General features: G+C 41.1%; 1 protein-coding gene across 14 annotated transcripts in view; it reads left to right on the top strand.

Moving 5' to 3' along the window:
- SNTG1 (syntrophin gamma 1) overlaps window positions 1-17,256 on the top strand; it is a 525,702-nt gene that overhangs the window by 340,452 nt on the left and 167,994 nt on the right. The window lies entirely within an intron of this gene.

The following is a 17,256-nucleotide window of genomic DNA, read 5'->3' as shown; positions in this document are numbered from 1 at the left end:
CTCTGGCATAACCACTTATGTCTCTATGATCATTTCCCCATATTTCCTGACTGATAGTTGAAAAAAACAAAAGTTAAGAACTACAATGGCTTTTGAAGAGACATGCCATCACATTTCCCCCAATCCAAGCACTTTTCAGACTCTCTGCTCCTCATAAAAGATTCTAACAATGTAATTAATATTGTCTCTTTTAAATTTCTCAGTCACTGCCAACTTTTCATCACTGGTCATATGACCAAGTAAGTTCAGGGTATGGCTAAGACCTAACTCATTATTTAGCTTTCACTCATTTTCTTCACCTAATACTTTAATAGCTTGCTGAGTGAGATAACTGAACCTAATGATACTTTCAATACTGACTATTTTAGTGGCAGCTAGAGGGTTTCAAGATCAGCATACTGTATTATTTTGCTTTTGGTTACACCTTTGTAGTCAAGAACATATTTAACCATGCAATAGGAAAGTTCCTTTTGGTATGTATGAACATATATCCTAAATTCATTGGATTTTGGATCTTTTGCTGGATTCAGGAAAGTGTCTCAAGTTTTCTGTTAGTGGCCTATAAATGAGTGCAAGTCTTGCTGACATTCCCAACAGGGTTGTCACCTGCATTCACTGTCAAGAAAATGTGTATGATTGAACTAAGATAGGTTCTCAAACTGTGATCTGTTGACCATTGGCAATCTGCTGAGCAGTTGCCAGTGGTCTGTGAAGAGCTGGCAAGTCATGTGGTGCTAGCTTCTTCTAATTGTTTCAGGGGCTAAACTGCATTAAAAGGTAGATAAAATACATGAATATCTTTCCTAATATTACTATTCTACATAAGCAGTTGTAGTTGCCATAGGGATGTTATGCAGTTGTGTGTGTGAGAGTAGCTGTCACAGGCAATCTGTGTATGAAAATATGGTCCAGATTTTGAAAATGTAGAGAACTCTTAAATTCAAATAGTAGATTAAGTGGCGGATATTTTGAGGTGAGAATCCTTAAGTATGTTTTGTTATATAGCTATCATTGTCTGCGTGAACAAGACATGTGCAAGGCCTAGGAAAGTGACCTAAACTTTCTCCAGATATTTCAGCTTCTTTGTATGTTCTCAGCAATGTCTGTTTGAGAAAAATGTACAACTTTCAGCACTTTCTCATTAGCAATGTATGCTGTTGCTGATGCCTCTGATGGGTGGACAGAGTCATAGACTTGCTTATGAATGGTCTCAGAAATTATGCTTAAAATAAGAAATCTCTCTTTGCAGGCTAGTGGAAGATAGCCAGTTGTGTACCTACATTATCATAATGCTGGTAAAATTCATGAATTTTCACTTTACTTATAACAAAGCTTTCCTGACTTTGTAGTACAACTCTCTATATAAACAATACTTTCTGTTTTAGTTTAGTTCAGTTTAAAGGTTTTAGTATCTATCACCATAATATCTGGTGGGATACATTAGGAAATATCTAGCTGCCTTTTCTAGATCTGTGTAAACTAAATTATATTCACCTATTCCATCTTGTTAAGCACTTTTCTCGTGCTGTGCAAAAAGTTGATGGTTGTACTGGAGATTGTGCAGAACTTGTAAGAAGACCACTGGAACTCAGAGAGGAATATCTCCTCTAGTTTTTTCAATTTCATTAAATGTTTTTTTTTCTCTACTGCCATTCAGTGATAAGTATAGCACACATTTTCCAAAGAAGCTTTGAACATAAGAACGGCCATAGTGGGTCAGACCAATGGTCCATCTAACCCAGTATCCTGTCTTCCGTCCCTGGCCAATACCAGGTGCTTCAAAGATAATGAACTGAAGAGGGCAATTATCAAGTGATCCATTCCCTGTTTTCCAGTCCCAGCATCTGGCAGTCAGAGGCTTAGGGACACCCAGAGCAAGGGGTTTCATACCTGACCATCTTGGCTAATAGTGATTGATGGTCCTATCCTCCATGAATTTATCTAATTCTTTTTTAATCCAGTCATAGTTTTGGCCCTTCAGAGCATCCTCTGGTAATGAGTTCCACAGGTTGACTATGTGTTGTGTTAAGAAGTCCTTCCTTTTTTTGTTTTAAACCTGTTGCCTATTGGTGACCCCTGGCTCATGTGTTATGTGACGGGGAAAAGAACAGTTCCCTATTCACTTTCTGCACACCAGTCATGATTTTTTAGACTTCTATGATATTTCCCCCTGGCCCCTTAGTTTCCTCTTTCCATGCCTATTAGTCCTGGTCTTTTTAATGTCTCCTCATATGGAAGATGTTCCATACCATTAATAATTTTTGTTGCACTTCTCTGTACATTTTCCATTTCTAATATATCTGTTTGAGATTGGATGACTAGAACTGCATGCAGTATTCAAGGTGTGGAAGTACCATGGATTTATATAGAGGCAATATGATATTTTCTGATTATTATCTATCCTTTTTCTAATGGGTACAACATTCTGTTAGCTTTTTTGACTGCTGCTGCACATTCAGCAGATGTGTTCAGAGAACTATTCATGTTGACTCCAAGGTCTCTTTCTTGAGTGGTAACAGCTAATTTAGATCCCATCATTTTGTATGTATAGTACAGATTATATTTTCCAAAGTGCATTACTTTGCATTTATCAACAGTGCATTTCATCTGCCATTTTGTAGCCCAGTAATCCAGTTTGTAGTCTTTGGACTTAACTATCTTGAGTAGTTTTGTATCATCTGCATACTTTCATAGAATATCAGCATAGGAAGGGACCTCAGGAGGTCATCTAGTCCAGCCCCCTGCTCAAAGCAGGACCAATCCCCAAATAAATCATCCCAGCCAGAGCTTTGTCAAGCCTGACCTTAAAAACTTCTAAGGAAGGAGATTCCACCACCTCCCTAGGTAACGCATTCCAGTGTTTCACCACCCTCCGAGTGACAAAGTTTTTCCTAATATCCAACCTAAACCTCCCCCACTGCAACTTGAGACCATTACTCCTTGTTCTGTCATCTGCTACCATGGAGAACAGTCTAGATCCATCCTCTTTGGAACCCCCTTTCAGATAGTTGAAAGCAGCTATCAAATCCCCCCTCACTCTTCTCGTCCGCAGACTAAACAATCCCAGTTCCCTCAGCCTCTCCTCAGAAGTCATGTGTTCCAGTCCCCTAATCATTTTTCTTGCCCTCCGCTGGACTCTTTCCAATTTTTTCACATCTTTTTGTTGTGTGGGGCCCAAAACTGGACACAGTACTCCAGATGAGGCCTCACCAATGTCGAATAGAGGGGAACGATCACGTCCCTCAATCTCCTGGCAATACCCCTACTTATACAGCCCAAAATGCCATTGGCCTTCTCGGCAAAAAGGGCACACTGTTGACTCATATCCAGCTTCTCATCCACTGTAACCTCTAGGTCCTTTTCTGCAGAACTGCTGCCTAGCCATTCGGTCCCTAGTCTGTAGCGGTCCATGGAATTCTTCCGTCCTAAGTGCAGGACTCTGCACTTGTCCTTGTTGAACCTCATCAGATTTCTTTTGGCCCAATGCTCTAATTTGTCTAGGGCCGTCTGTAGCCTATCCCTACCCTCCAGTGTATCTACCTCTCCTCCCAGTTTAGTATCATCTGCAAATTTTCTGAGGGTGCAATCCACACCATCCTCCAGATCATTTATGAAGATATTGAACAAAACCGGCCCAAGGACCGACCCTTGGGGCACTCCACTTGATACCGGCTGCCAACTAGACATGGAACCATTGATCACTACCCATTGAGCCCGACAATCTAGCCAACTTTCTATCCACCTTATAGTCCATTCATACAGCCCATACTTCTTTAACTTGCTGGCAAGAATACTGTGGGAGACCGTGTCAAAAGCTTTGCTAAAGTCAAGGAACAACACGTCCACTGCTTTCCTCTCATCCGCAGAGCCAGTTATCTCATCATAGAAGGCAATTAGATTAGTCAGGCATGACTTGTCCTTGGTGAATCCATGCTGACTGTTCCTGATCACTTTCCTCTCCTCTAAGTGCTTCAGAATTGATTCCTTGAGGACCTGCTCCATGATTTTTCCAGGGACTGAGGTGAGGCTGACTGGCCTGTAGTTCCCAGGATCCTCCTTCTTCCCTTTTTTAAAGATGGGCACTACATTAGCCTTTTTCCAGTCATCCGGGACTTCCCCCGATCACCATGAGTTTTCAAAGATAATGGCCAATGGCTCTGCAATCACATCCGCCAACTCCTTTAGCACTCTCGGATGCAGCGTATCTGGCCCCATGGGCTTGTGCTCGTCCAGCTTTTCTAAATAGTCCCGAACCACTTCTTTCTCCACAGAGGGCTGGTCTCCTCCTCCCCATGCTGTGCTGCCCAGTGCAGTAGTCTGGGAGCTGACCTTGTTTGTGAAGACAGAGGCAAAAAAAGCATTGTGTACATTAGCTTTTTCCACATTCTCTGTAACTAGGTTGCCTCCCTCATTCAGTAAGGGGCCCACACTTTCCTTGACTTACTTCTTGTTGCTAACATACCTGAAGAAACCCTTCTTGTTACTCTTAACATTTCTTGCTAGCTGGAACTCCAGGTGTGATTTGGCCTTCCTGATTTCACTTCTGCATGCCCAAGCAATATTTTTATACTCTTCCCTGGTCATTTGTCCAATCTTCCACTTCTTGTAAGCTTCTTCTTTGTGTTTAAGATCAGCAAGGATTTCACTGTTAAGCCATGCTGGTTGCCTGCCATATTTACTGTTCTTTCTACACATCGGGATGGTTTGTCCCTGTAACCTCAATAAGGATTCTTTAAAATACAGCCAGCTCTCCTGGACTCCTTTCCTCCTCATGTTATTCTCCCAAAGGATCCTACCCATCAGTTCCCTGAGGGAGTCAAAGTCTGCTTTTCTGAAGTGCAGGGTCTGTATTCTGCTCCTCTCCTTTCTTCCCTGTGTCAGGATCCTGAACTTGACCATCTCATGGTCACTGCCTCCCAGGTTCCCATCCACTTTTGCGTCCCGTACTAATTCTTCCTGGTTTGTGAGCAGCAGGTCAAGAAGAGCTCTGCCCTTAGTTGGTTCCTCCAGCACTTGCACCTGGAAATTGTCCCCTACACTTTCCAAAAACTTCCTGGATTGTCTTTGCTACATAATTGTTTACCACATTTTCCAGATTATTCTTGAATATGTTGAACAGTACTGGTCCCAATACAGACTCCTGGGGAGCACTGCTATTAACCTCTTTCTGTTCTGAAAACTGACCATTTATTGCTACTCATTGTTTCCTATCTTTTAACCAGTTACTGATCTAGGAGAGGATCTTCCCTCTTATCCCATGATTGCTTACTTTGCTGAATAGCCTTAGGCTTATTGGCCAGTAGTTGCCAGGATCCCCTCTGGAGCCTTTTAAAAAAATTGGTGTGACATTTAGCTATCCTTTTGTTATCTGGTATAGAATTTGATTTAAATGATAGATTATATACCATAAGTAATTCTGCAATTTCATATTTGAGTTCCTTTAGAACTGAATTATCGCCTGGTCCTGGTGACTATTATACATAAGATGCATTCATTTGTTCCAAAACCCTCCTCTATTGACACCTCAACCAGGGACAGTTCCTCAGATTTGTCACCTGGTCAATATTTGAATTGGAAGTGACGTAGTAGCACTGTCTTAGTTCTTAGTCCTAAATGGAAGAAAAGCTCACATTTCTATAGAATTTTGATATCTGGATTTGGATGTTTAGAAACTGTGATATTCTACATTTTATATTGGGCCCACATAAGGCCTATTGGACCCCATGTCAGTTGCAGAACATTGGTATTATCACCACATACTTTTCACCTCTCCTGGGACAGTACTTTTATGATGTTTAAGTATACACTATTGGTAGAAAGTGTATCTATTATAAATACCAACTTAACCAAGGCTAGAACTTTGATTTAAAAAATGTTGATCGCTGTTGAGACTGACTAGTTTAATTTTTTTGTGAACCAGTGGATTTCAGAAATTTATATTTTTATGCTAATTTGGGAAAAATTATGGTGAGAAAAATAATTTACAGCTGAGTTTCAACCACACCAAGGACCTTGTTATCTGATTTTCTTAAGCATTCTCAATACTTTTTTGAGTCACTTACTGGATTCTTCTTAGTATCAATTTTAGAACTGAATGACTAGCAGGTTACCAGTTATGAGTGTTATTTGTCTATGTCTCTTGAGAGGAAGTTCAGTCTAATTGTTAAAGTGGGGAATCAGGCTTGGAAGGCAGAGGATCTGAGTTTCATTCTTTGTTCTGTCAGTCTTGCTGTGTGATATGTGGCAATTGGTTAACCTTTCTGTATGTGTTTCCTGTTTGTACAATGATGTATAAAGATCTACTAGTATTATTACTTTTAAATCCAAGAGCCTGCGGATATAATACTTAGCTACAGCATCTCACAGGGGTACTGTGAGGCTTAATGGGTAACACTCACCTATGCAGAGGACCAACACAAGGGTTATGTCAATGCTCAAATGAGGGCTACAGGAAGACTTCAGAAGCACAAAGACCTTGTGCAGGATTTCTACATGAGTTTGAGTTTCACCCTAATGTTTAGTGCCTTACAAGCCTTTGAAAAGAATCTGTATGGAAGAGACAAGTGTTTATTTCTTCTGTGATTATTCTTAGTTAATCAGCAAAATAATGAGGACACATTAAATCAGGGATTAGCAACTTCTGGCACGTGGCCCATCAAGGAAATCCGCTGGCGAGCCGGGATGGTTTGTTTACTTGCAGCATCAGCAGGTTTGATCAATTGCAGCTCCCACTGGCCGCGGTTCACTGTTCCAGGCCAATGGGGGCTGTGGGAAGTGGCAGCCAGCACATCCCTCAGCCCATGCCACTTCCCGCAGCCCCCATTGGCCTGGAGTGGCAAACCGGGGACAGTGGAAGCTGCAGTTGTCCGAATCAGTGGCTTTCACTGATGAGCTGCGTACCAAAGGTTGCCGATCCCTGCTTTAAATGTTCTTAGGGTTCTACTGTGGCACCCATTCATAAGCTGTGCAGGAGGTAATATTGGAAGCAGATATGGAGCAGGAGAGGGTAAAATAAATTAGATGCCATCCTAAAAATTTGTTTCATATCTGGCATAGATCCAGTAACTGGGTACATTCTTCTTAATTTCTTAATTTTTCATTAAAATTTTGGGCACTGGAAATTCTCATACTCAAATTCTTATTAAACTCCATGAAAATGGGCAAAGAATTATTTGTGTTTTTCTCCTGGTGACACCTATATTTGTCATAGGAGCAATCTGAGAGAATCCCCTTTTACGGATATATGCACATCTATTTTGAACAGTGAAATGTGTAGTCTTTACATGCCTAGTAAGTATTTAATTCTTGACAGTTAGCCTTTCACTAGAAAGCATAAAATAAGATAATTAGTTAAAATATATCAGTCTCAGCACTGTATATTATCCTTGTCCTACACAGCACACCATACAGTATTATACATTAGATTTGATTACATGTTGGTAACTAGCTGGCTATCAAGCTCGATGCTCACTGTACATGTGTGTGTATTCAGGATTTTTGAAATAAATTTGATTCAGTGGGAACAGTCACCAAAACTGTAAATATTAAAAAATATTGCAGAAATTCACAGTAAATGAATTTTAAATTCTTAATTTCAAGTATTCATACAAGAAATCTGATTAGAAGAGCTTTGTCTATCCAGTCATGGAACAGATTTTGAGTGTTCAAGCAAAATGGTACACATTTTTAATCATGAATATCAAATACCCATTGCCATACATGAAGCGAAGAGTCGGTGAGCATTCCAGAAGCTGAAATATATTCACATAAAACCTTTGAACAGAAAATACATTTGTAAATTGTGCTCTGTTGATGGACAAAGAATGAACATACAGAGAAAACTAAATTCAGTGAATAACTTCTTTGTTGTGAAAAGTGAGCCAAACACTACTTGTTTTGTTTTCATTTTGTTTTTAACGCAAGGCTCAAATTCTGGCCTTGGAACTGTGCTGTGTGCATATACCAAGAGAAGGAAAGTCCACATCTGGCCAGAAAATATTTGATAAATTTAGCGGATAGTTTAGCACATTCATGAAAAAATGAATAACTACTCTAGCCCAATGTTTGGGAGAAACTGGAACATGGACTAGAATTGGCAGGCTGAAACGCCAGTCCAGATCGATGTTGGAAGCAACTAAAAGTATGGTAAGACTGATGATCCCCAGCCCCTTTTGTTGAGGGTGTTTGCCCACCCTTTGTTACTCCAGTGCAGAATCTGGACACTGTGTTGGATCCTCATCTATTATAAGATCATAATTTTGCATCAATAGCCAAGAGTATTTCTCTATCTGCAGCTGGCCTGGCGATTACACCCATTTCTTTCAGATGCGGACCTTGCTACTACTGTTCATGCCTTTGTCACTTCAAGTCTGGATTATTGCAGTACAGCCTACATGTGGCTTCACTTTAAATCAATCTGGAAACAAACGGTTTCAGAATGTAGTAGCAGGTTTATTAAACAGGATCTTGCAGTGGCAATATGCATTACCAGGGTTCTGTGATCTGTGCTGGCTGCCTGATTGTTCGAGTGGAGTATAAGGCGTTGGTTATGACCTATAGAACTTTAAATGTCTCAAGTCCTGCCTCTTTCCCCATGTCAAACTGCCTGCCACAGCAGAAGCTCATTTGAACCCCAGCCCCCTCATTATAAAAGAAAGGGGCTGCTGACAAACTGTTCTCTATAAGGACCTCTTTCCTTTGAAATGGTTTCTATCTGGTTCTGCAGCCCCCGCCAGGGTCATCCAAAATCACCTGATATTTTTGACCTTCTGGACAAGGTGCAAAACATGTCAGTCTGACTGGATATTGGTAAAGAGCTGAAGCCGTTGGGAGTGGGATTTATGTTTGCTGGGAAAGTGTGGTGAGGGGTTTAAGGAGTTGTTAAGTTTACATGATGAAATGGTGTGTGCTGGGGAGGGAGGAAGGAGAAGTGCTGCTGTTTTGGGTGACTTTTGTTTTGTAACTGCCAGGTTCTTATTGCGTTTAAACATATGGTTCAATTGTATGCCAAGGGTGTTTTGGATAGGTGCCCTTTGGGGTGGAGTTTCTTGCAGGCCAGAATCTAAATACATAACTTTTAAACTCCTTGGTTTTCATAATCTCCATATGGAGCTGATGGCCTGTATATGGTTTGAAATACTATGGAGGTCAGTGAATACAGTATTTAGCAACTCAGAGCTAGTATTTAGAGTACATGATGTGGGAATGTGTTATCTGATTACAGCGATGTTCTTTGGGATGACATTTATTAATGGTATCAAGCATTAGTAAGAGAGAAGCATGGAAAAATGATGTCACAGCATTTTTTCATGCTTCTGTTTTACAAAACTTTTATTCTCATTTGCGGGCATTGTTCTTTTTTGCTGACACATCTCTAACTTAATGTTGAGAGCATAAACATGTAGCTAATCAGTAATCACAGTTCTATTGCTATTATGATTTGAAATATTACTGTACTTTGTAATGCTGATTGAGGTGTATAATACTACTTAATTGAAAGGGTTGAGCTGTCTGAAAGATTTATCTCAATAAATACTTCACTAAGTTTTGCAGGCTGTTCACTGGTGAGTTTAGAAATAGTTGCTCCTTTAGAAAAAACTAGCATATATAATATATACCCAACTTCATTTGCTGGAATTTTTAATTGTCTTTTGGAATGGGTGTACCTAAAAAGTGGTTGTATATTTCTTTGTGGACTTCTGTTGTATATGATATTTGCATTCAATCATTGTTAAATATTAATAAACTGTCCTCCTTCCACTGAATGTACTCACTCATTCATCTCAACATGCCATTACTGTGATGATACCTTATAAGCAAACCTGCAGTCTTATTATCCATCAACTCCATGACCTGATTTGCATGGAGGTCATGTGGGTCTCTTTAAATGTGACCTAAATAGAATTGGATTTGCAAGTACAAACTAGGTAATTAAGTAGACTTAGCTGGCTGCCCATTCGCTATCCGAACAACAGATTGGTTGTCACACCAGAAACAAAACTTTTATTCATGAATGTCATTTTGGAAGGCTTGAGAATAGTCCCACTACTCTCTTCACTGTAACCTCTGCTCAAATATTGTCTGCACTACAGGCTCAAATCCTTTAACAGATCTGATATCCTCAGCCCAAATATGACAACTTGCTCCTTTCTATGGAATTTGGAAATCAGCTGAAAATCCATTTAATAAATAAGCTGTGTCCATCCTTTTAGAATAGTCTATAATGCTTGTGATTTCACTGGGGAAAGGAGGCCTTTTCCCATAAGTGCTACATCCCCCCATTGCCTCTGCTGAAATATTGCACCCTTCTTGACTTCCTTTCTTACCACCTTATGGAGCCTTTCCCTTGCCTCTATAGCAAAGGAAGGCACCTTGCTGACCCCAACACTTCCTACAGTGGTGTTGAACAAAAACACTTCCCACCATTAAATGCAAAAGAAACTATCTTAGTGCCTGTGGTTTTGGCACTGACAACCCACTGTCTGTAGAAGCCAGCTAGACACAATGATAAGGAGCAATATACTCCAGCCAGAGGTCCTGGTCTTTTAATTCCGTGGTAATTCTGGCTCCTCTTTCATCTTCTGTCAAAATTCTTTATCATATCTTGACCAGGTTATACCCCTGTATGAAACATGAGCCTTTGCTATTAAGTCCTCATGCTTGAACAAGCTAACACTTCTCTCAGGGATTCTCTCACAAATTATGCTTGTATATATGCAAAATGTCACAGCCCAGTTTCCAAGGATCAGAGTTAACTTAGGTCTGAAGGGTTTGTCATCATCTTTCTTTTCCCTTTAAAGTGTTCTCTGCCTGAACCTCACAAAAAAATAGGGTGAATACATCCATAAATTCTCCTTTCCATATTTTTTTATTTTCTACCTATTTTGCTAAATGCATCCCAAGAGGTCGATCAGTCCTCACAAAAGATCTTGGAGCATTGGCTCCCATGTCTCCTGCTTGTGTGTCATCAGAGATAGGTACAGTGTATCAGGCCCCAGAGGGTGTGCTGGTAACTGGAGATGAGTGTGTCTCCTGCCCTGATTGCTCCATGGCCTGCTGAGACATGGGCTCCACCCCAAGCCTGTGATAGTGTTGTCTATCTGACTGGGGGTGGGGGGAAACTTTTTCTGGCAGGCTGCCTAGTCTTTGGGCAACCAGGGCCAATGGTTTAGCCAATTTACCCCACATCCCTTGTTGGGCAGGGGATGTTAGTCATCACAGCCAAGGTGGAAGGACCTGTGTAGCTACCCTGGCATAATGGAACGAGACATTCATCAGATCCCTTCCCTCCTGTGGGCCACAGGTGAACCCCATCCTTGGGACCCTGGGGCCTACACTGGACTAGTAGCAGGCTAAGGGCTAGGGGCCCAGGGACACTCTCTCCATCCTCCAGTTCAAACTCAATTAGGCTGGAGTCTTACTGTCCCCAGACTCCAATTCTGAGTCTTACCTGTGTGCTTCTTGTATAAGGGAGAAGGGGATGTGCCTTTCTGACTCACCAGCAGCTGCAAAGTGAATGGTCCCAGCTGGGATCTGAGTTTCTGTCCATCGAGATCTCCCTATCATACTCTGCTCTTCCATCTGGGATGAAGGGCATGTCCTCCTTCTCCCCTCCTCCTACAACTCTTCATCCACAGTGGAGCATTGATGAGGTGGGCCTCATCTGCTTCAAATCATGGAAATTGAGACTCTCACACCCATGGAGCAGTGATCCAAGACCCATGTTCTCCAGCAAAGCTGCACAAAGAAATGCTCACATACCTCAGAGGCAATGACTCTTAATGCATCCAGAAGGGTCAGACTGAGCCATCCCAGGGTATGAGAGGAAAGACTATCTCTACAACCCTGGAACTCAGCAAAAAGAGGCCCCAAGTGGACCAGGTTAAGGTTTACATTAATAAAAAGTGAGGATGAGGGTCCAGTTATCTCCTGTCCTCTCCAAGCTTGCCAGTGACTGGCTAGAGATGCTGAAGGAGTGGGACACTCCTGCATTCCCTCAGTGTGTGTTCCTCCCCTGTTTAACTAGGACCGTGCCAATTGTTGTTGGCTCCAATATGTTTCCCTATTGAAGCTGGGGGAGGCAATCTCTAGGGACTTGGAATAACCCCTAACCTTACCCCAACAGGTCCATATAGGTCCTCCACAGTTCTAGGGAAGTTATTTACCTTACACCAACTGAGGGTTTTTGAGTTCGTGTATCTACTACTTTTTGATTCTGGTTCTGGTGGGTTTATTGAGGTGAGTCTGTTCATCATACAGGCTGTTGTATAAGCTGCTTGAGGCATTGTGGCATACTGGGGCACAATTCCTTACGTTACCTGGCTGAAGTGGCTCCCATGTGGGGCGCTCACAAACAACCTTCCAGCATGCAAACCACACCCTGAGTGTCTGTGTGTAACTGCAGCCCGCCAGCCACATTTGGGTTACACTCTGGCTATCACCAGCCTCGGTTATATCACAGAGTGATGCCAACACACACCCCATTCCCAGATTTTCCCCCAGAAATGTATGTTCTGTACTGCACAGCCCTCTCCTGGACAGGACAAATATATTAAGTCTTTTATTCCTTTAAGGGAATAATATGCCAGTTTATTACCTTAAATGGAGTTACCCAGACACTTAACTTAAACACATTGGATTAGAGGAAACATTGAAACAAGTTTATTAACTACAAAGAAATAGATTTAAGTGAGTACAAGTAATTAGGCATAAAATTCAGAAATGATTATGAGAAAAATGAATATAAAATGCTTACTATTGTATAATTTAACAAACTATATTAGAGTCAAGTGAAATTTCTCACCACATACTTCCAGAAAGGTCACTGTCCAAACTCTTCAGGTCAGAACCCTCCACGCCAGAGTCCAATGGCTGTTTTCCTTTGTTGTCTTGGGTGCGATGCCAGAGACAGACAGGGAGAGAGAGAGAGATGCATATCTTGTTTGCCCAGTGGTTCTCAAACTAGGGCACCGCTTGTTCAGGGAAAGCCCCGGCCAACTGGGCCGGTTTGTTTACGTGCCGCGTCTGCAGGTTCGGCCGATCGCAGCTCCCACTGGCCGCTGTTCACCGCTCCAGGCCAATGGGGCTGCAGAAAGCGGTGCAGGCCGAGGGATGGGCTGGTTAACATTCAGACTAACATTTGAACTGGTTCTTATAAGAACCTTTTTGTCTCTCCATAGAATATACTACAGATGGATGACCCACCAAGGGTTCAGGTTAATTTCTGGTAAATGCCCAGTACTTTAGATACTTAGCTACATGATCCAAATGTTTTGAGGAGACACCCAAGTTATCCAAATCTGCTGTTTCATTTTCTGGAAACAGGTTGTCATCTTGCTACCCACTTTAGTATTCGGTCTTTTGAAAAAATTTGTGGAAATAATAATGCGTAATATTTGCCATATTTTAACTCATTTGATGTTAAAAGGAGAAGGAACTTAAATTACTTACTTTGCTAGCCACAGAATCATGGACTGAATAGAATTGACTGGAGCACCAATGAATTCTGAGCCAGCAGATGGTTGCTTGGGCACAACTGAGCCTAGGTTAGAACAGCCATGGCTGAAGATGAATGAGACAGAGAATTGGGGAGCTGTAACCAGCTCCTTTACAGTGCAACTCTCCCATTCCTGCATCAAGCATATGCTGGTGCATCAGTTTGGCTTTTTGTCTGCTGCAAACTGACAGCATTTTTAGTTTGGTTAAGGATGCATAACCACATTGTGCACTGATAAAAATATAGAACCTTAAACTGGGTTAACTATATTTTCTAGCTGACTCTGTTGAAAGAAGTAATTTATTTTGTTGAACAGGTTTTGTGTGGCTTTAAAAATAAACAAAACCCCAAACCTTGCTGCCTTAGTCTTATGTTTTATGTTATAGAGAATGGGCCAAATTCAGGGCATACTCTGTGTTATGGTAGGTGAACTGTGACTAACACTAACAAAAATAGTGCATTTCTTGTGTGATCTGTACTTTAACCTGATTAAACTCCCATGCAGAGCCCACTATGCCGTACAAGTTATTCTAAGTAACCTGAATTGGTGTTAGCATGACCAAATCAAAGAGTGTATTTACTACTGTGGCCTGATCATACACAGGACAATAGGCTTTGCCCTAGAACCACATCTCTGGTTACTGCACAGGTGGAATGAGAAACAGTGTGGTAGCATGCAACTAGTGCACCCAACTTGGAAACCTCTTTTCCAAATGAGAATTAAGGTGATCTGAATTTGGCTCAAGGAATTATATGAAATACTTATAATTCAGATTATCTGCAGAACTTGGCGTCTTTAGTAGTTCACCTGTTCAGTTATTATGCAGTGGTGTTTCTTAAAATAGCCACTTTCTGTTTTAAATTAAGGTAATTCGTTATGGACTAGATAGCCCTTCATCAGTTAAACTGCTGGTTGTGCTTTAACAAGACACAGAAAATGAGCATTTCATTAATGTATTCTGTCAACTGTTGGAGTAGTTTTACTAAGAAAGATCAATGGACTATTGGTATAAAGGAGTGGAGGAGAAGTATAGAATTTAGCAGGCTACTGGAAAATTTATCCACATACCTCTACTCACCCTTTTAAGTGTTTTAAACTTCCATTTAGAGTTATGGTTTAGTCCTACATTTTAAAAGATCTATATAGAGAGATGCAGTGTTGTTGTAGCCATGTTGATCCCAGGATATTAGAGAGATATCTTGCATTGGACCAGCTTCTGTTGGTGAGAGAGACAAGCTTTCGAACTAACACAAAGAGGAAGGTGAAGGTCACCGAAAGAAGAGCTCTATGTTAGCTTGAAAGCTCCTCTCTCTCACCAACAGAAATTGGTCCAATACACGGTATTACCTCACCCACCTTGTCTCTCCAATACATAGAGAGAATATTATTAAGCAATAGAGCTCTCAGAACTAAGTAAGTAGTAATATACACATTTTACAAGTGACCAGATAGGTTAAGTGACTTGCCCAGCATCACATAACAAACCAGTTGTATGGCTTGGGGTAAAGCCCTGGAGATGCCATATCCCATGGATGATGAGGTCCACCTATTGTTTTTAAGCAATAGCAAAATCAAGTCAGCTGCACTGTAAGCTATTTTCTTCTACACAATCATAGTTTTAAAAACTAGTTTTGTTTTCCCTTTATGATTTTATTTTGAAAAGTAAAGCAATTACCATTGGAAGAGAAAGAAACTAATGGCCAGCAGGTAGTAGTCTAGTAAATATTTACTAAACAATATTTGAAGACCAAGAAATATAATTTATAGTATGTAAAAATCCTAGAAAATCCATTGGTCTCCCTTTCCCCACCTTTTTCTTCCTATATGAAGCAAAATGTTCATTAATGCCATTTTTATTTATGTTAACTTAATATTGCTATATTCAGCCTTTCATTTTCATGCTTTTAGGCAATCACAACTCTCTCTATTTATTAGAAATGCATTCCATACTGAAACAATGTTTTATAGCACTTAATTTAAATTATTTTCACATGTATTGCACATTTCACCCACGGATTTCAAATAACTTTTCAAATACTAATAAATAGTTTACATTACTCTTCTGAGGTGAGTAATTATCATCCCCATTTTACATGTGTGGAAAGGCACAAAGAGGTTAAAGTATTTGTTCCTGGTTGTAGTTATTGCAAAGCCAGTAAGAAAACCCTGAAATCCCAATTCTGAGGGCCAAACTCACCCCTTGTAAGTCACTGCCGGTTCCCAGTTGAGCTGTACCTTACTGCACAAAGCAGCATACAACTCCTAGTTCTGTGCTCCCCACTCATTACTATGCTACAATTAATGCACCGTAGGTACTGGCAATGGTTCAGCAGAATTTGTTACTGTGATAATACCAAAGTGCTCTAAGATGGCCTGAGAAATCAGTTAATATTCTCTTACTGTGCAAAAGATATCCTCTTATCTTACATTTCAAAGCAAACTTGAAACACTTCCTAACTTATCACTGCAATAGATATAACTGACAAATCCACTGAAAGAAACTTGATACGTGTGGTAAGTCCCCATTTTCTTCATTATGATGGTTGGATGGCAGAAAAGATAAAATGCTTATCAATGACTTTATCACTGACAGCTGGATTCTCCTTCACTGTGTTCATATATATGAATAAAAAATATCCTGGGCCTAATCCAGTAACTTATTTTTTCATCGGTACAAACACTCCTTTTCCCAAATACATACTTACATAAATAGAAATGTTAAAGGTTCAAGCTCATCATAAGAACATAACGACCATACTGGGTCAGACCAATGGCCCATCCAGTCCAGTGTCCTGTCCTCCATCAGTGATCAATGCCAGATGCTTCAGAGGGAATGAACAGAACAGGTAATCATCAAGTGATCCATCCCCTGTCACCCATTCCCAGCTTCTGGCAAACAGAGGCTAGAGACTCCACCCCTGCCCATCCTGACTAACAACCATTGATGGACCTATCCTCCATGAATGTATCTAGTTCTTTTTTGAACCCTGTTATGGTCATCCCTTCCTGCTCCGATGAGATGGCCCAGCATGCACAACAGTATGACATCATACTTATCCCAGAACTTCACGGAGCTAGGAATAGACATTTAGGGAGTTGAAAGAGGAAAAAATAATATGCATTTTCCCCTTATATAATGTGCGCACGTCCCTCATAGACTAGCTGTTGTGGGAATTCAGCTCCTATTGGTAAATGCCTAGACCAGGGATCGGCAAACTTTGGCATGCAGCCCATCAGGGAAATCCGTTGGTGGGCTGGGACGATTTGTTTACCTGCAGCATCCGCAGGTTCGGCCGATCGCAGCCCCCACTAGCCGCACTTCTCCGTTCCAGGCCAATGGAGGCTGCGGGAAGAGGCGCGGGCTACACCACCCCGCACAGAGAGTGTGCCAGGATCAAGACACTGCTTTCTGGGAATCCCTAGCTAGCAGAAAGGCCTCTTGAGGGTCATAGCCAAAAAGGCTTAGTTTAGAGCAGCCACAGTCTAAACTGTGCCAAGAGATATGGGGGAACAATGACAGCACAGCACAATTGCAAAGTCAGTTTTAGATACTGCATCTAATGTGTTGTGATCCTATCATCATTGCTTCTGTATACCCAGTGCCCCAGGATGGGATTTACACACAATTCCTGTAGATTTATGAGGAGCTCATGGAAGCTACAAATATAAAATCTCTGTGCATTGATGGGAAAGGTTTACAAAATAACACTTGATAAAAACAAAGTTGTTTAAGGACACTGGAGAATAGACTGTGGTAGGC

The sequence above is a fragment of the Lepidochelys kempii genome, chromosome 2, assembly GCF_965140285.1.
Source record: "Lepidochelys kempii isolate rLepKem1 chromosome 2, rLepKem1.hap1, whole genome shotgun sequence".
Lineage (NCBI taxonomy): Eukaryota > Metazoa > Chordata > Testudines > Cheloniidae > Lepidochelys > Lepidochelys kempii.
This window is presented reverse-complemented; position numbering and strand designations above follow the sequence as displayed.